Raw genomic sequence first — 15,584 nt, forward strand, 5'->3', positions numbered from 1 at the left:
AAATGGGCGTTACATTGGCCACCCTCAAATCTTCCAGTACCACGCTTGATTTTAAGGATAAATTGCATATCACTAGCAGTAGCTCCACACGCTCATTTTTCAGTTCTATCAGTACTCTAGGATGAATACCATCCAGTCCAGAAAGATTTGCTACTCTTCAGTTTGCTGAACTGCCCCATTACGTCCTCCAGGTTTACCGTGAAGTCAGTAAGTTTCTCCGACTCGTCCGCTTGAAATACCATTTCCGACACCAGTATCCCACCCAAATCTTCCTCGGTGAAGACCGAAGCAAAGAATTCATTCAATCTCTCCACTACGTCATTGTCTTCCTTGATCGCCCCTTTTACCCCTCGGTCATCCAGCAGCTCAACCGATTCTTTTGCCGGCTTCCTGCACAAGTGCTTTTTTTGTTTTTTTGGATGGGCATACATGTGTTGGGGCTCCGTGCCTCCCGCTGCTGGGAAAAAGTGGGTAAAACCTCTCTGCTATTCTGTGAGGAATCAACAACAGGGCTTGGTTCCACCCCCAGCTGTTCTTCTGCTTCCTTCTATTGGCCGGCTGACATCCTAGAACACCCATCTCCCTGAAGATGGACTTCCATTGGTTGGCCCAACTCCTCCTCCCTGCAGGGCTTCCCTGATGACATCATTTTAGAGCTGTGAACTGATTGAATCCAAACTTCCTGGTGTCTCCCTCCACAGAGAGGGGCTAAACCAATTGGACAGCATCAGCCTGGGATGTCCCACCTACTCACTACTGGAGGGGGACACCAGGAAGTTCGGATCCAATCAGTTCACAGCTCTCAAGTGATGTCATCAGGGAAGCCCTGAAGGGAGGAGGAGTTGGGACAGCAGCCAGCCAATGAGAGTCCATCTTCAGGGAGATGGGCGTTCTAGGATGTCAGCCGGCCAATAGAAGGAAGCAACAGCTGGGGGTGGAACCAAGCCCTGAGTGTTTCCCACAGATGCTGTTTGATGGACCCTTGTCTTCCTTGCATTTTTGGTAAGTCACCATTACATTTATGCTTTACATTTCATTACTGCCCCTCTTTCCCCCCCCCCCCCCCCCCCCCCCACCCCAATTTCTTGCCAGTAAAATTTCATTTGAAAAGAAACATGACATGGCTTCATACATGCAAATAAGCTGCGTGTAAGCCGGTGTACTTTTTGTGTGTGTGTGTGTGTGTGTGTGTGTGTGCGCTCCATCTTCCCTGCCTTGTTTCTCCCCTTCTCCTACTTGCGATAATGAAGAACCGGCAGGTCCAGACCTCCCGTTAAAATTTCCACAGTAAAGGTAAGGACTGCTTTTGTGCATTGCATCGGTAGTGCATCGCATGCACATAATAATAGTAATTAGCTCATTATTATAGCTTTGCATTCCATTTTTGTTAGTTGGTACCGTGACAGGAAAATGGCTCGGAGAACCCTTTTGTGCGTGTTCTGGTTTACTACTTGCGCGCTGAACCGGCTAGAACTAGTTTAAAAACCATGTTGCTGGCTCGTTAAGTTTAGTGCATCTGGCCCTAAATGTGCCAAAAATGGGGTTATTTTTATATCATTCACTGGAACAAGAGTAAGTCAAGAATTTATAATGTGTTTTTAACCAATAAAAAACAAACCTGTCAACTCTTTTGTGAAGGTTTTCAGTAAATAAAAGACATAATTAGTTTACACTAACTTTTTCTTGTCATTTTTTCTCTGTTTTTCCTTTATAACAATTTTCAATATTTTTTTCTTTTCATGTTTTCTTTCTTTGTTATATATCTCCCTTTCCTCTTCATTTCTCCAAACCAACCCTTCTCTCCTGTTTTTTTTCTAAAATTTTCTGTCGTCCTTGCCAAATAGTGACTTAAATTCAAATATGAATAATCCGGGGCTCTACTGTGCTAAATCCTACTGCAATACACTTGATCTCTGAATTCATGTTGCTTCTTTTATTATTTCTTATGTGAAAACTCAATACTCATTATTCATACTTGGCTGAATAATATTTTTCATTATTCGTATTTGGTCGAATAGTAAAATATGCTGTTCAGTACAGTCTACTTTCAAATTGTGCCCCTTAAATAATCATCAAATGCCTTCCAAGAATATTTTCTATTTCGAATGCAAATGTTGAAAAGTGTAATGGACAAATCATAATTTCTTGAGTTTTTGTCACAGATTCTTTAAATAGTTGTATACATTTATATGGATATTGCCTAGGAAAAGTCTCTATCATATCAATGGCTTGTGTTTCAAAATCTAAAATGTGTGGAATGTATTCGTAACCTAAGTAGGAGGAGTGTGGTAGCCGTGTTAGTCCACTCTTAAGGTTATCAATAGAAATCAAACAAAAGAAAATATGGAAAAAGGTATCATCTTATTTTCTTTTCCATGTTTTATTTTGTTTGATTTCTATTGATATTCTTAACCTAAGAAACTGACTTATCGGAAGATTCTTCTTAAGCAACTTTCACAATGAAAATACTTATTATGATGTGTTGGTTTCCATTCCAATCTCTATATTTCTGGCAAATTCAGAGTTAGTATTTTTAATCAAAATATCTGAGAAAGGACCCTTTTCAACATCATAACTCATTTACCACCGAAAGACATCTATTAATTCATCTGAACTTCTTCACCTTGTCATAAACACACCATCAATGTACTTATTTCCAAAGCTGAATGTTATTAGAAAAATTATGTTCTGTAAGATGGGTTTTTTTTTTTTTTTTTTCAAACTCGGCCACATAATTTGCTTGTAAAATATTTTCCGTGAGTAATTTCAGCTAATTCTGTAAGGAAGTCTGTGGGTATCCAAACAGTTAGAGTTCTTTTTGTTTCACCTTTACATACAAACAAAATAGCTTCTTTCTGTGGAATATTGGTATAGAGTGAATCCATATCTAATATTATAAAAAGAATATTGTGATGTGTCCGCTGAATGTTATCAAGTATCTGTGTCAAATATGATGAATCTCGGATGTAAGATGGGATGCGGGAAACAAGTGGACATAAATGAGTATCGGTAAAGATGGACAGTGATTCAAGAAGTGGCTGATACAAATGGCCTACTTCTGGACCTTTGGAACCAGTCCACAACCGGTGATTTGTGGACCTTTGATTATTCCTACAATCTATATTCTTCCAGAGACTTTACAAAAAAAAAAGTATATTATTGGATGAGGAAACCTGCATTTTTTGCCAAAATGTAAAAGTCAGTCAGTCAGTTGTTGAAAGGTGGAGGTAGGTCAACATTCTAAAGATACATAAAATACTTTATCTGAAAGTTGCTCTTTATTAAGAAATCACCTTTGTCAGCTGGTTTTATAATAGTCCTTGCTCTTAAAATTTATTAAGGCATCTTTTCCATCATAAGGTTGAATTACACCCTATTTTTTGTTGTTAGTTTATTGATACCTTGAGTTTTCTGAAAGGCATAAGTTATGGTTCAACAATTTTTATTGACGACAGACCAATAAGAACATTTAACGTATACAAAGAAGCTAACAGCCCGACAGACAGGGCCGGTCTTACATTTGCAGGGCTCTGAGCAGACCAATTCGGTGGAGCTCCCTGCCTAGCCTGCCCCTTGTTAACAAGATGTGTTTTAAAAATTTTTATTTATAACATTTCAAATAAAGACAAATCAAGGAAAACTTGTACAGAAAAACTAACTCAAATAAGCACAATGCTATCATAGGAAACCCAATATTAAGCAATGAAAATAACCAGAAATTATTCAAGTTCACTACAATTAAGAGTTCTAATTCTCCTAACAGAGAGAGTAAAGGAAAATATTAATTCACTAAGAAAAGATCCAGCTATGTGGGCAAAGTACTTTAAAATTCCCCCATTACTGTAACCCACCGATACAGAGATCCCCTAGTAGCCAAAAGGATGTCTTGTGTACAAGTTCCCAGAAAGATATATTTCACTTCAGACAAAATCACAACACATTTAAAGGTAGCAAAATTTTCCTTCAGTCAGCTATAGCAAACCAAAGAGTATCTAGGGAAACCTCAGCAGGTAGGGTTGTCAACCTTTTGACAAAAAAAACTGACACTGCCCTGCTCCATGCCCCTCCCTTGCCCCACTCCAAGTCACTTGCCACACCTACTGTTGCACCCTTCCCCTTCTACAACCGTCCACACTAGGGTTGCCATCAGAAGAAAACTTGACACATGTATGGGTCAGACCAATGGTCCATCTAGCCCAATATCCAGCAGTGGACAATCCAGGTCACAAGTACCTGGCAGAAACCCAATTAGTAGCAACATTCCATGCTACTAATCCCAGGGCAAGCAGTGGGTTCCCCATGTCTGTCTCAATATCAGACTATGGACTTTTCCTCCAGGAAGCTGTCCAAACCTTTTTTTTTTTAACCCAGGCATGCTAACTTCTGTTACCACATTCTGTGGCAGCGAGTTCCAGAGCTTAACTATTCTTTGAGTGAAAAATTATTTCCTCCTATTTTCTTTGAGTATTTCCATGCAATTTCATTGAGTGTCCCCCTGGTCTTTGTACTTTTTGAATTAGTTAAAAATCGATTCATTTCCACTTGCTCCACACCACTCAGGATTTTGTTATCCCTCAATCATATTCCTCCTCAGCTGTCTCTTTTCCAAACGGAAGAGCCCTCAGCGTTTTAGCCTTTCCTCACATGGGAGCAGTTCCGTCCCTTCTTAACATTTTGGTCGCTCTTCTTTTAACCTTTTCTAATTCCACTATATCTTTTTTTGAGATACAGTGACCAGAATTGAACATAATACTCAAGGTGAGGTTGCACCATTGAGCGATACAGAGGCTTTATAATAGATTTGGTCTTATTTTGCATCCCTCTCCTAATAATTCCTAGCATTCTGTTTGCTTTTTTGGCTGCTGCCACACACTGGGCAGAAGATTTTAGCATATTGTCTACAAGGACATCTAGGTCTTTTCTTGAGTGCTGACTCCTAAAATGGACCCTAGCATCAGATAACTGTGAATTCAGATTATTCTTCCCAATGTGTATCACTTTGCATTTGTCTACATTAAATTTCATCTGCCATTTGGATGCCCAGTTTTCCAGTTTCTTAAGGTCTTCCTGCACTTTTTCACAATCCGCATGCATTCCCATGCCGGAAATGAACTTTCTATATTTGACTGTCTAACTCACTTTACTCTGTCTTCTATGAACTTTAATGCAATACCACTTTGTATTTCTTAGTTCCGGAAATGGTGATTGCCATTACGGCATGATGTAAGCCACATTGAGCCTGCAAATAGGTGGGGAAATGTGGAATACAAATGCAACAAATAAATAAATTTTGACAGCTTTGAATAGTTTTGTGTCATCTGCAAATTTAATCACCTCACTCATCATTTCATTTTCCAGATCATTTATAAATATGTTAAATAGCACTGGTCCCAGTACAGATCTCTGCAGCACTCCATTATTCACCATCCTCCATTCAGAAAAATAGCCATTTAATAACCCTATCCTCTGTTTTCTGTCTAATAACCAATTCTTAATCCACAGAAGGATATTACCTCCTATCCAGTGGTGTGGTGGTAAATGTTTAACAGGCTCTCTCCCCAGTCCACCTCTGCGCCCCCCCTCAAAATTGCAGAGCTGGCTATAGCCAGCGAGAGAGCCGGGGGGGGGGGGCAATGCATTACGCTGTCCAGGAAAAAAACAATTAAATGATCCCAGGTTCCAGTCTAATTCATGTTTAATGTGGGATAAAATGCCATAAATAAATAAATATAAACTTTTTAACGTTGAGCACCTGATTCTCAAAGGGACATATTACAAACACTATAATGAAAATAAAATGATTTTTTTTCTACCTTTGTTGTCTGGTGACTTTGTTTTTCTGATCATGCTGGCCCAGTATCTGATTCTGCTGCTATCTGTCCTCTTAACTCTGTTTCCAGGGCTTCCTTTCCATTTATTTCTTTACTTTCCGCCTTTCTTCTTCATTTCTTGCCCTACATCCGTAGGGTCCTCCGCAGACTTGACTGTCCAGTGGATCTAGCTTCTGCCTATTTTCTTCATCCATGTGCAGTTATTCTCCTCTCTTCCTTTTCCCTCATCTCATCTCATCTCTTTCCTCTCTTCCCTCCCCTCCATCCATGTCCAGCATTTCTTCTCTCTCCCTTCCCTCTCCTCCATCCATGTCCAGCATTTTTCCTCTCCCCCCTCCATTCATGTCCAGCATTTCTCCTCTCTCCCTTCCCCTCCATCCATGTGCATCTTCCTCTGTCTTCCCTCCCCTCCATCCATGTCCAGAATTTCTTCTCTATTCCCTCCATCCATGTGCATCTCCTTCCTGTCTTCCCTCCCCATCCATCCATGTCCAGCAACTCTCCTATCCCCTCCATCCACCCATGTCCAGCAACTCTCCTCTCCCCTCCCCTCCATCCACCCATGTCCAGCAACTCTCCCCTGCCCTCCATCCATACCCAGCAATTGTCTTCTCTCCCCTGCCCTCCCTCCATCCATACCCAGGGATTCTCTTCTCTCCCCTGCCCCCCTCTATCCATCCATACCCAGCAATTCTCTTTTCTCCCCTGTCCCCCTCTATCCATCCATACCCAGCAATTCTCTTCTCTCCCCTGTCCCCCTCTATCCATCCATACCCAGTAATTCTCTTCTCTCCCCTGCCCTCCCTCCATCCATACCCAGCAATTCTCTTCTCTCCCCTGCCCCCCTCTATCCATCCATACCCAGGGATTCTCTTCTCTCCCCTGCCCCCCTCTATCCATCCATACCCAGGGATTCTCTTTTCTCCCCTGCCCCCCTCTATCCATCCATACCCAGTAATTCTCTTCTCTCCCCTGCCCTCCCTCCATCCATACCCAGCAATTCTCTTCTCTCCCCTGTCCCCCTCTATCCATCCATACCCAGCAATTCTCTCTTCTCCCCTTCCCCCCCTCTATCCATCCATACCCAGCAATTCTGTTTTCTCCCCTCCCCCCCCTCCATCCATATCCAGCAATTCTCTTTTCTCCCCTGCCCCCCTCCATCCATACCCAGGGATTCTCTTCTCTCCCCTGCCCCCCTCTATCCATCCATACCCAGGGATTCTCTTCTCTCCCCTGCCCCCCTCTATCCATCCATACCCAGCAATTCTCTTTTCTCCCCTTCCCCCCCTCTATCCATCCATACCCAGCAATTCTCTTCTCTCCCCTGCCCCCCTCCATCCATACCCAGCAATTCTCTTTTCTCCCCTCCCCCCCTCTATCCATCCATACCCAGCAATTCTCTTTTCTCCCCTGCTCCCCCTCTATCCATCCATACCCAGCAATTCTCTTTTCTCCCCTGCTCCCCCTCTATCCATCCATACCCAGCAATTCTCTTTTCTCCCCTTCCCCCCCTCCATCCATATCCAGCAATTCTCTTTTCTCCCCTGCCCCCCTCCATCCATACCCAGGGATTCTCTTCTCTCCCCTGCCCCCCTCTATCCATCCATACCCAGCAATTCTCTTTTCTCCCCTGCTCCCCCTCTATCCATCCATACCCAGCAATTCTCTTTTCTCCCCTGCCCCCCTCTATCCATCCATACCCAGCAATTCTCTTTTCTCCCCTTCCCCCCCCTCTATCCATCCATACCCAGCAATTCTCTTCTCTCCCCTGCCCCCCTCCATCCATACCCAGCAATTCTCTTTTCTCCCCTCCCCCCCTCTATCCATCCATACCCAGCAATTCTCTTTTCTCCCCTGCTCCCCCTCTATCCATCCATACCCAGCAATTCTCTTTTCTCCCCTGCTCCCCCCTCTATCCATCCATACCCAGCAATTCTCTTTTCTCCCCTTCCCCCCCCTCCATCCATATCCAGCAATTCTCTTTTCTCCCCTGCCCCCCTCCATCCATACCCAGGGATTCTCTTCTCTCCCCTGCCCCCCTCTATCCATCCATACCCAGCAATTCTCTTTTCTCCCCTGCTCCCCCTCTATCCATCCATACCCAGCAATTCTCTTTTCTCCCCTGCCCCCCTCTATCCATCCATACCCAGCAATTCTCTTCTCTCCCCTGCCCCTTCTGTCCATCCATGTCCAGCGATTCTCCTCTGCCCTCCCCTCCCACTCCCATCCATGTCCAGCGATTTTCCTCTCTCCCCTGCCCTCCCCTCCCGCTCCCATTCATGTCCAGCAATTCTCCGCCCCATCCTCCCCGCCCATTCATATCCACCTGCCGGCCCTCTTCTCCCCCCAACATCCCCCTTTTTCTTCCTGCCACTATGCCACCCTGCAGGGTTTAAATCTCTTTTATTACCTCCGTTGAAGCGGCTGCATCATTGAAAGCCCTGCCCGTCTCTAGCCTTCCTTTCATGAGTTCATTCCCTCAGAGTCCTGCCCTCATGGAAAGAGGAAATGACGTCAGAAGGGACTCTGAGGGAACAAACTCACGAAGGGAAGGCTAGAGATGGGCAGGGCTTTCAATGACGCGCCCGCTTCAACGGAGGTAATAAAAAAGATTTACACCCACCCCCCGCCCAGGACGGTACAGGGCAGGCGCAGGGAAACATGGGCTGTGGGAGGTGAGGCAAGCATGGCTTGTGGCACCCTCCTGCCATGCTTACCTCGTTTACTGGAGCCGGCTCTCCGTGCAGAACCGGCTCACAAGATCTTTAAAAATGTAACAACCGGCTTTTGCGAGCCGGCTCCATCACACCACTGCTCCTATCCCATAACTCCTTCATTTTCTTAGGAGTCTCTCATGAGTTACTTTGTCAAAAACATTCTGAAAATCTATATACACTACATCAAACAGCTCATCTTTATGAACATGTTTATTCACGCCTTCAAAGAAATTAAGCAAATTGGTGAGGCAAGACCTCCCTTGGCTGAATCCATGCTGACTCTGTCCCATTAAACCATGTTTGTCTACTACATATTCTGTAATTTTATTGCTTATAATAGTTTCCACTATTTTGCCCAGCACTGAAGTCAGGCTTACCTATCAGAGTCACATTGGCCACCCTCCAGGTACTACAGACAATTTTAATGACAGGTTACAGTTACTAGCAGCAGATCAGCTATTTCATGTTTGAGTTCTTTCAATACCCTAGGATGTATATCATCCAGTCCAGGTGATTTATCACTCTTTAACTTATCAATTTGGCTCAGTACATCTTCCAAGTTCACCAAGATGTATTTCAGTTCCTCCGCATCATCAGCCCTGAAAACTATTTCCAATATAGGTAGATCTCTCACATTTTCTTCTGTAAAGACCAAGGAATTCATTCAATCTCTCTGCTATGGCCTTTTCCTTTCTCCTTTTGCTTCTTCCTGATCTTAACTGTCCCACAGATTCCCTCACAGGCTTCCTCCTTCTGATATACCTGAAAAAAAAAGTGTTACTATGAGTTTTCTTCGTATTTTCTTTTAGCCTTCTTTATCAATTCTTTGCATCTGGCTTGACAATGCGTATGTTGCTTCTTATTTTCTTCTTTTGGATACTTTTCTGTTTTTTGAAGGATGTTCTTTTGGTTCTAATAGCTTCGTTCACCCCACCTTTTACCCACGCTGGTTGTGATAAGTACAGAAGTATTGCCAGACTGGGAAAGACCAAAGGTCCATCAAGCCCAGCATCCTGTTTCCAACAGTGGCCAATCCAGGTCACAAATACCTGTCAAGATCCCAAGATGCAGGCCTAGTTGGTTCTCCCTGCATAAGGACCTCTTCCCTGTCTGTTTCATATCCTGTAAAAAATCTAAATCGCCACAGATGTTCCTTTTTGGTGCAGGAAATGGAGAAAAGAGGGAGGGAGGGGAAGGAAAAGCTTCCCCTGAACTGCTTTTAATCCTTTCCTTTCCCTTTCTTTATGGAGATCAACACTTCCCTTTTCACTCACTCTAGTATCTCTAAATTTTTACCTTGTGTCATAATTAGTTCTAAAAGAGACTTTCATGTAGTCTCTCTCAATTGTTCTTAGTAAACTTTACCTCTATGCTGATTCTCTGCATCTAACCAAGGGTACATTGATCCTTTCTGATGATCCACCTCATTCTTTTTTAAATAGTCAGTATTTCATTTTGTAACTTCTTTTCTAAAATTGTCAACGTTTTTTATTATGTTCATGAACAAGAGTGCTGTAGCGGGTATGTTCTATCTCGACTGAAACTACTCTTTTTTTTTTTTTTTTTTTTAAGAATGGTCAATAAGAAATGTCATTGAATCTAAAGAACATTAGTTGAAAATTGCATTCCATTTGTAAACTAAATCCTTGTTTTCTATAAACAGCTTTGGTTCATTGTTAATATGTAGACCCTGAGAAACCCCTTTAACACAAAACAGTATGTCGAGCAGAGAAACTGTCTGCCAAGATTAGCTTGATTAATGTAATGAGTTAGTTGATCATCATGGATAGAATCATCATGAAATAATATAGAACTTAGCAGTTCTGTTTTGTAGTCTTTCTTGAACATAACCGTCATTAAAACTTAAAACATTGTCCCATGGTGAAAAGCCAGCTGCCTCCAAATGAACAAGAACAAAGAGAGGCAGGTAGCATTAAAAAAAAAACAACCAAAAGGAACAGCACCACAAAATAAATTACAACACTATATGTGGCTTGTAGTCAGCATATAAGAATATATATATTTTTATCAGTGTAAACAATGTGATCACAAAGATAAAACCCAAGGTGACCATGTTTTACCCTAAGGATGCATCAGAGGTTGACAATTCACATATAGCACTGAAAATAGGACACATACAGTTATCAATATTTGAAATAATATAACAAAGTCCAACAATAAAGTCATTTAAATATGGTCTAAGCACATACCCAGGAATAATGACAAAAAAAAACCCCTATAATCTCTATTGGAACACTTTGTATATACAAAAGATCAGTGTGAAATATAAGCATAAATCACAGGAAAAAGATCTTGGACTGTGCCTTGACTCTTCTTAACTTTATGTTTGCCAAGTCTTTGCTATAAGTCAACCCTGTTTTGTGCAACTTTGCAAAATTATGACAATTGTGACCTTATGTATATTTTTCAAATGTGGTAACTGTACCGTAGGTGATTGTCTTAAAGATTAGACTATTGTAACTCCGCTTATGCAGGTCTTTCACAAAGGTCTTTGAAAGGTTGCAGACTCTACAAAATACTGTGGCTAGGATTATTGGAGCATTGCACTTGTGTGTCCATGTTTCTCCTAAGCTTCAGCAATTTCGTTGGTTGCCTATTGGATTTTTGTGTTTGTTTTAAATGGTTGACAACTATTTCTACAATATTGCATGGTTAGCCTGGCTTATTTAGGTGATAAACTTGAAAATTATGTTCCAGGTTGTCACCTACGGTCAGCTGACAGTGATCCCAGGTTTGACTGAGGCAATACATGAGGATGAGATGTTAATGTTTTGAGATCCTCTTGGTAGAATGCTTTCCCTGAGAATGTTCTATCTACCTTTCTGACACTTAAAGTCTTGGTTGTTTGGGCAACAATTCATGCTATGAGTGGGGTCACTGTCAAGATTGTTGTGCATTAAGTGAAGGGAGGGAGCTGTATGCTAATGGGTTGGAATCATTACCCATGAGCTAGCTATGTATGTTAGAATGTGCCTCTCTTTGTGATTTTGTAATGGGTTGGATGAGAGAGCTGGTGGCTATTTTGTATTGTAAATCAATTTGGGTTTTACAGGAAGTTGATTAATGTAGTCAAATATATTAAAATCTACAAAAGGCTAGACAGGTGTGAAAAACTACTACTACTTATCATTTCTAAAGCGCTACTAGACATACGCAGTGCTGTACACTTGAACATGAAGAGACAGTCCCTGCTCAACAGCCTTACAATCTAATTAGGACAGACAGAACGAACAAGCGATAAGGGAATATTAAAGTGAGGATGATAAAATAAGGGTTCTGAACAAAGTGAATAAGGGTTAGGAGTTAAAAGCAGCATCAAAAAGGTGGGCTTTTAGCTTAGATTTGAAGACAGCCAGGGATGGAGCTTGACGTACCGGCTCAAGAAGTCTATTCCAGTCGTATGGTGCAGCAAGATAAAAGGAATGGAGTCTGGAGTTAGCAGTGGAGGAGAAGGGTGCAGATAAAAGAGATTTACCCAGTGAGCGGAGTTGCCGGGGAGGAATGTAGGGAGAGAGGAGAGTGGAGAGGTACTGAGGAGCTGCAGAGTGAATGCATTTATAGGTCAATAAGAGGAGTTTGAACTGTATGCGGAAACGGATAGGAAGCCAGTGAAGTGACTTGAGGAGAGGGCTAATATGAGCATAACGACCCTGGTGGAATATTAGTCATGCAGCAGAATTTTGAACAGATTGAAAAGGAGAGAGATGGCTAAGTTGGAGACCTGTAAGAAGCAAGTTGCAATAGTCTAAGCGAGAGGTGAAAAGAGTGTGGATGAGGGTTCTGGTAGTGTGCTCAGAAAGGAAAGGGCGAATTTTGCTGATATTATAGAGAAAGAAACGACAGGTTTTAGCAGTCTGCTGAATATGTGCAGAGAAGGAGAGGGAGGAGTCGAACATGACCCCAAGGTTACGAGCTGATGAGACAGGAAGGATGAGAGTGTTATCCACAGAAATAGAGAATGGGGGAGGAGGAGAGGTTGGTTTAGGGGGAAAGATGAGAAGCTCAGTCTTGGTCATGTTTAGTTTCAGATGGCGCTGAGACATCCAGGCAGCAATGTCAGACAGGCAGGCTGATATTTTGGCCTGGATTCCTGCTAAGATTTCTGGTGTGGAGAGGTAGATCTGGGAGTCATCAGCGTAAAGATGATACTGAAAACCATGGGATGAGATCAGAGTACCAAGGGAAGAAGTATAGATGGAGAAAAGAAGAGGTCCCACGACAGATCCCTGAGGTACACCAATTGACAGTGGGATAGAAGTAGAGGAGGAAAAGGAGGCTAGAAGGTGTGAAAACCATGAGGAGTGACCTAGTGAAGCTTGAGGAATGATCTAGAATGTAGCTGCTGAGATTTAATGCTAAACATACAGGGTCCTACATTTGGGCTTCAAGAATACCCAAAGGAAGTGATCTTGTATAGCAGGTGGCATTATTCTGTGCATGAAAGAAGAGCGGTGGACACATCAATGGCAAAAGCCACTGAGCTAATATCTAGAGTGAAGTCACTAAGGGAATCTACTGTAGCAGCATTTAATTTTCAAAAGGTTGATTATAATAAAGTGAGAAAATGGTTTAAAATAAGCTAAAAGGATCAGCTGTAAAGGTTATGACGTTAAATCAGTCACGGATGTTGTTTAAAAATACCATCTTGGAAGCCCAGACCAGATGCATTCCATGTATTGACAAAGGCAGAAACGACAGCCAGCACGGTTAAAATGTGAAGTGAAAGAGGCTATTAGAGCCAAAAGATCATCCTTCAAAGAATGGAAAAAGGACTTGAATGAGGAAAATAAAAAGCAACATAAGTACTGGCAAGTTAGATTCAAAGCACTGATAAAGGAAGGCTAAAAGAGAATATGAAAAGAAACTTGTCACAGAAGCAAAAACTCATAGTAATAACTTTCTCAGGTACATCAGAAGCAGAAAGTCTGTGATGGAATCTGTGGAACCATTATATCATCAAGAGGCACTCAGGGATGACAAGGCCATAGCAGAGAGCATTAATTCTTTACTTTGATATTTCCTGAAGACGTAAGAGATCTACCTGTACCAGAAATGTGACAATACAGAGGAACTGAAAGCAAGCTCAGTGAACCTGGAAGATGTACTGAGCCAAATCGACAAGTTAAAGAGTAGTAAATCATGGGACCAGATGGTATACACCCCAGGGTACTGAAATAACTCAAATATGAAATTGCTGATCTGCTATTAGTGATCTGTGACATGTAATTAAAATCATCCTTAATACCTGAAAATTGGAGGGTGGCCAATGTAATGCCGATTTTTAAAAAGGGTTTCAGGAATGATCAAGAAAATTACAGACCAGTAAGCCTGACTTCAGTCCAGAGGGCGGCTACTAAAATGGTCAGTGGTCTTCATCATAAAGCGTATGGGGACAGACTTAAACATTTCAAAATACTTTGGAAGAAAAGCGGGAGAGAGGAGATATGATACAGACAATTTAAATATCTATGTGGCACAGGAGGTGAATCTCTTTAATTTGAAAGGACGCTCTGGAATAAGGGCGCATACGATGACATTGAAAAGGGGATAAACTTGGAAGTAACCTGAGGAAATACTTCTTCACAGAAAGGATGGTGAATTTGTGGAATGGCCACCCGGTGGAAGTAGCGGAGACAAAAACTGTGTCTGAATTCAAGAGAGCTTGGCACAAGTACATAACATCTCCAAGGGAGTGATAGGGAGAGTAGATGGCATGAATAGGCAGACTGGATAGGCCATTTGGTCTTTATCTGCCTACATTTTTCTCTGTTTCTAAGTTGAGCTGATAAATTCATTTTATGGCTATAGCATATCCTATAGAAAATATCTGTACCCATTCAGTGTGAAAAGTAAAAAAAAAAGACTTTCAGTTTACTTTGCTGATACCCATACAAACAAAAACCCTCATCTCAAATGGAGAAGGACACTTCTTCACATAACTATGATGAAATATGTTTCTTTACTCCTAACCAACCAGTGAAACATGCTCCTTTCATCTCACCAAAAAGTCACACCACCTCCTACAAGGTTTGTACTCTCAACCAGCACTGAAACCCAATTCTTTCATCCAACCAAAGATGCATTCTTCCCCAACCATCCAGAAAAGTAAGCTTCCTCCCTCCTTTAACCAACTTGAAAGCATGCTCCCCCAACCAACCTGTGAGAGATGCTCCTTTCATCTGACTAAAAGGACACTCATCCAACTAATTGGCAAGATATGATCTCTCAATCAACAATGAAGCATGCTTTCATCCAAACAAACAGGCACACTCCAGTCAACTTGTAAGGCATGCTCTCTTAACAATGAGGAATGTTTTCTCCATCTAATCAAAGAGGCACTGACTAGCAAAGCATGCTCCTGCAACCAAGCAATAAGGCATGCTCCTTTCCTCAGACCAAAGAGGTTCACTCTTGAACCAACTAGCAAGGCATGATCTCTTAACCAACAATAAAGCATGCTCCCTCCATTCAGACTAAGAAGACATTTTTAACCAACTAGTACAACATGCTTTCTCAACCAACAATGAGGCATGCTCCCATTATTCAATCAAAGAGGAACACTCCTTCAACCAACTAGCAAGGCATTGCTTGAGAAACATTGCTTAACTGACCAGCAAAGCACACTCCTCCACCAGACATAAAGGCACATTCCTCCAACTGACCAGCGAGTTATGCTCCATTCAAACAACACTTTTCTCCTGGAGTTAGGAAAGACATGTTCCCACAGATTATCATCCAGATGTTGTTCTTCAGGTAACTGATGAGGTATACTCCTCTTAGCGTCTTCTCTGCTTTGTGTGATTCAGCTGCACTGGAAATGGCTCTATAAATATTTGGTAATCCATCCAAATAATTAGCTACAAATTTTCAGAGCCACAGTTAAAGAGCTCAATGCTGTTCTAGTCATAATTTCAGTCTATTAAAAAACCTATGGGACATATTATCTTGAGACATCAGTCTTTAGTAACTCCACCACCACAAATATTTGAAGATAAGTGTTGAATGGTTCCGTCTG

At 41.9% G+C, this 15,584-nt stretch overlaps 1 long non-coding RNA gene across 1 annotated transcript; it reads right to left on the reverse strand.

Moving 5' to 3' along the window:
• Positions 1–2,061: 2,061 nt before the first annotated feature.
• Positions 2,062–2,632, reverse strand: LOC115464201. The gene is made up of 2 exons (XR_003941243.1): positions 2,414–2,632; positions 2,062–2,270 (listed from the first exon to the last, which is right to left on the reverse strand). It is a non-coding gene; the product is annotated as an uncharacterized LOC115464201 (long non-coding RNA).
• Positions 2,633–15,584: the final 12,952 nt, after the last annotated feature.

The sequence above is a fragment of the Microcaecilia unicolor genome, chromosome 3 (assembly GCF_901765095.1).
Source record: "Microcaecilia unicolor chromosome 3, aMicUni1.1, whole genome shotgun sequence".
Taxonomy (NCBI): Eukaryota; Metazoa; Chordata; class Amphibia; order Gymnophiona; family Siphonopidae; genus Microcaecilia; species Microcaecilia unicolor.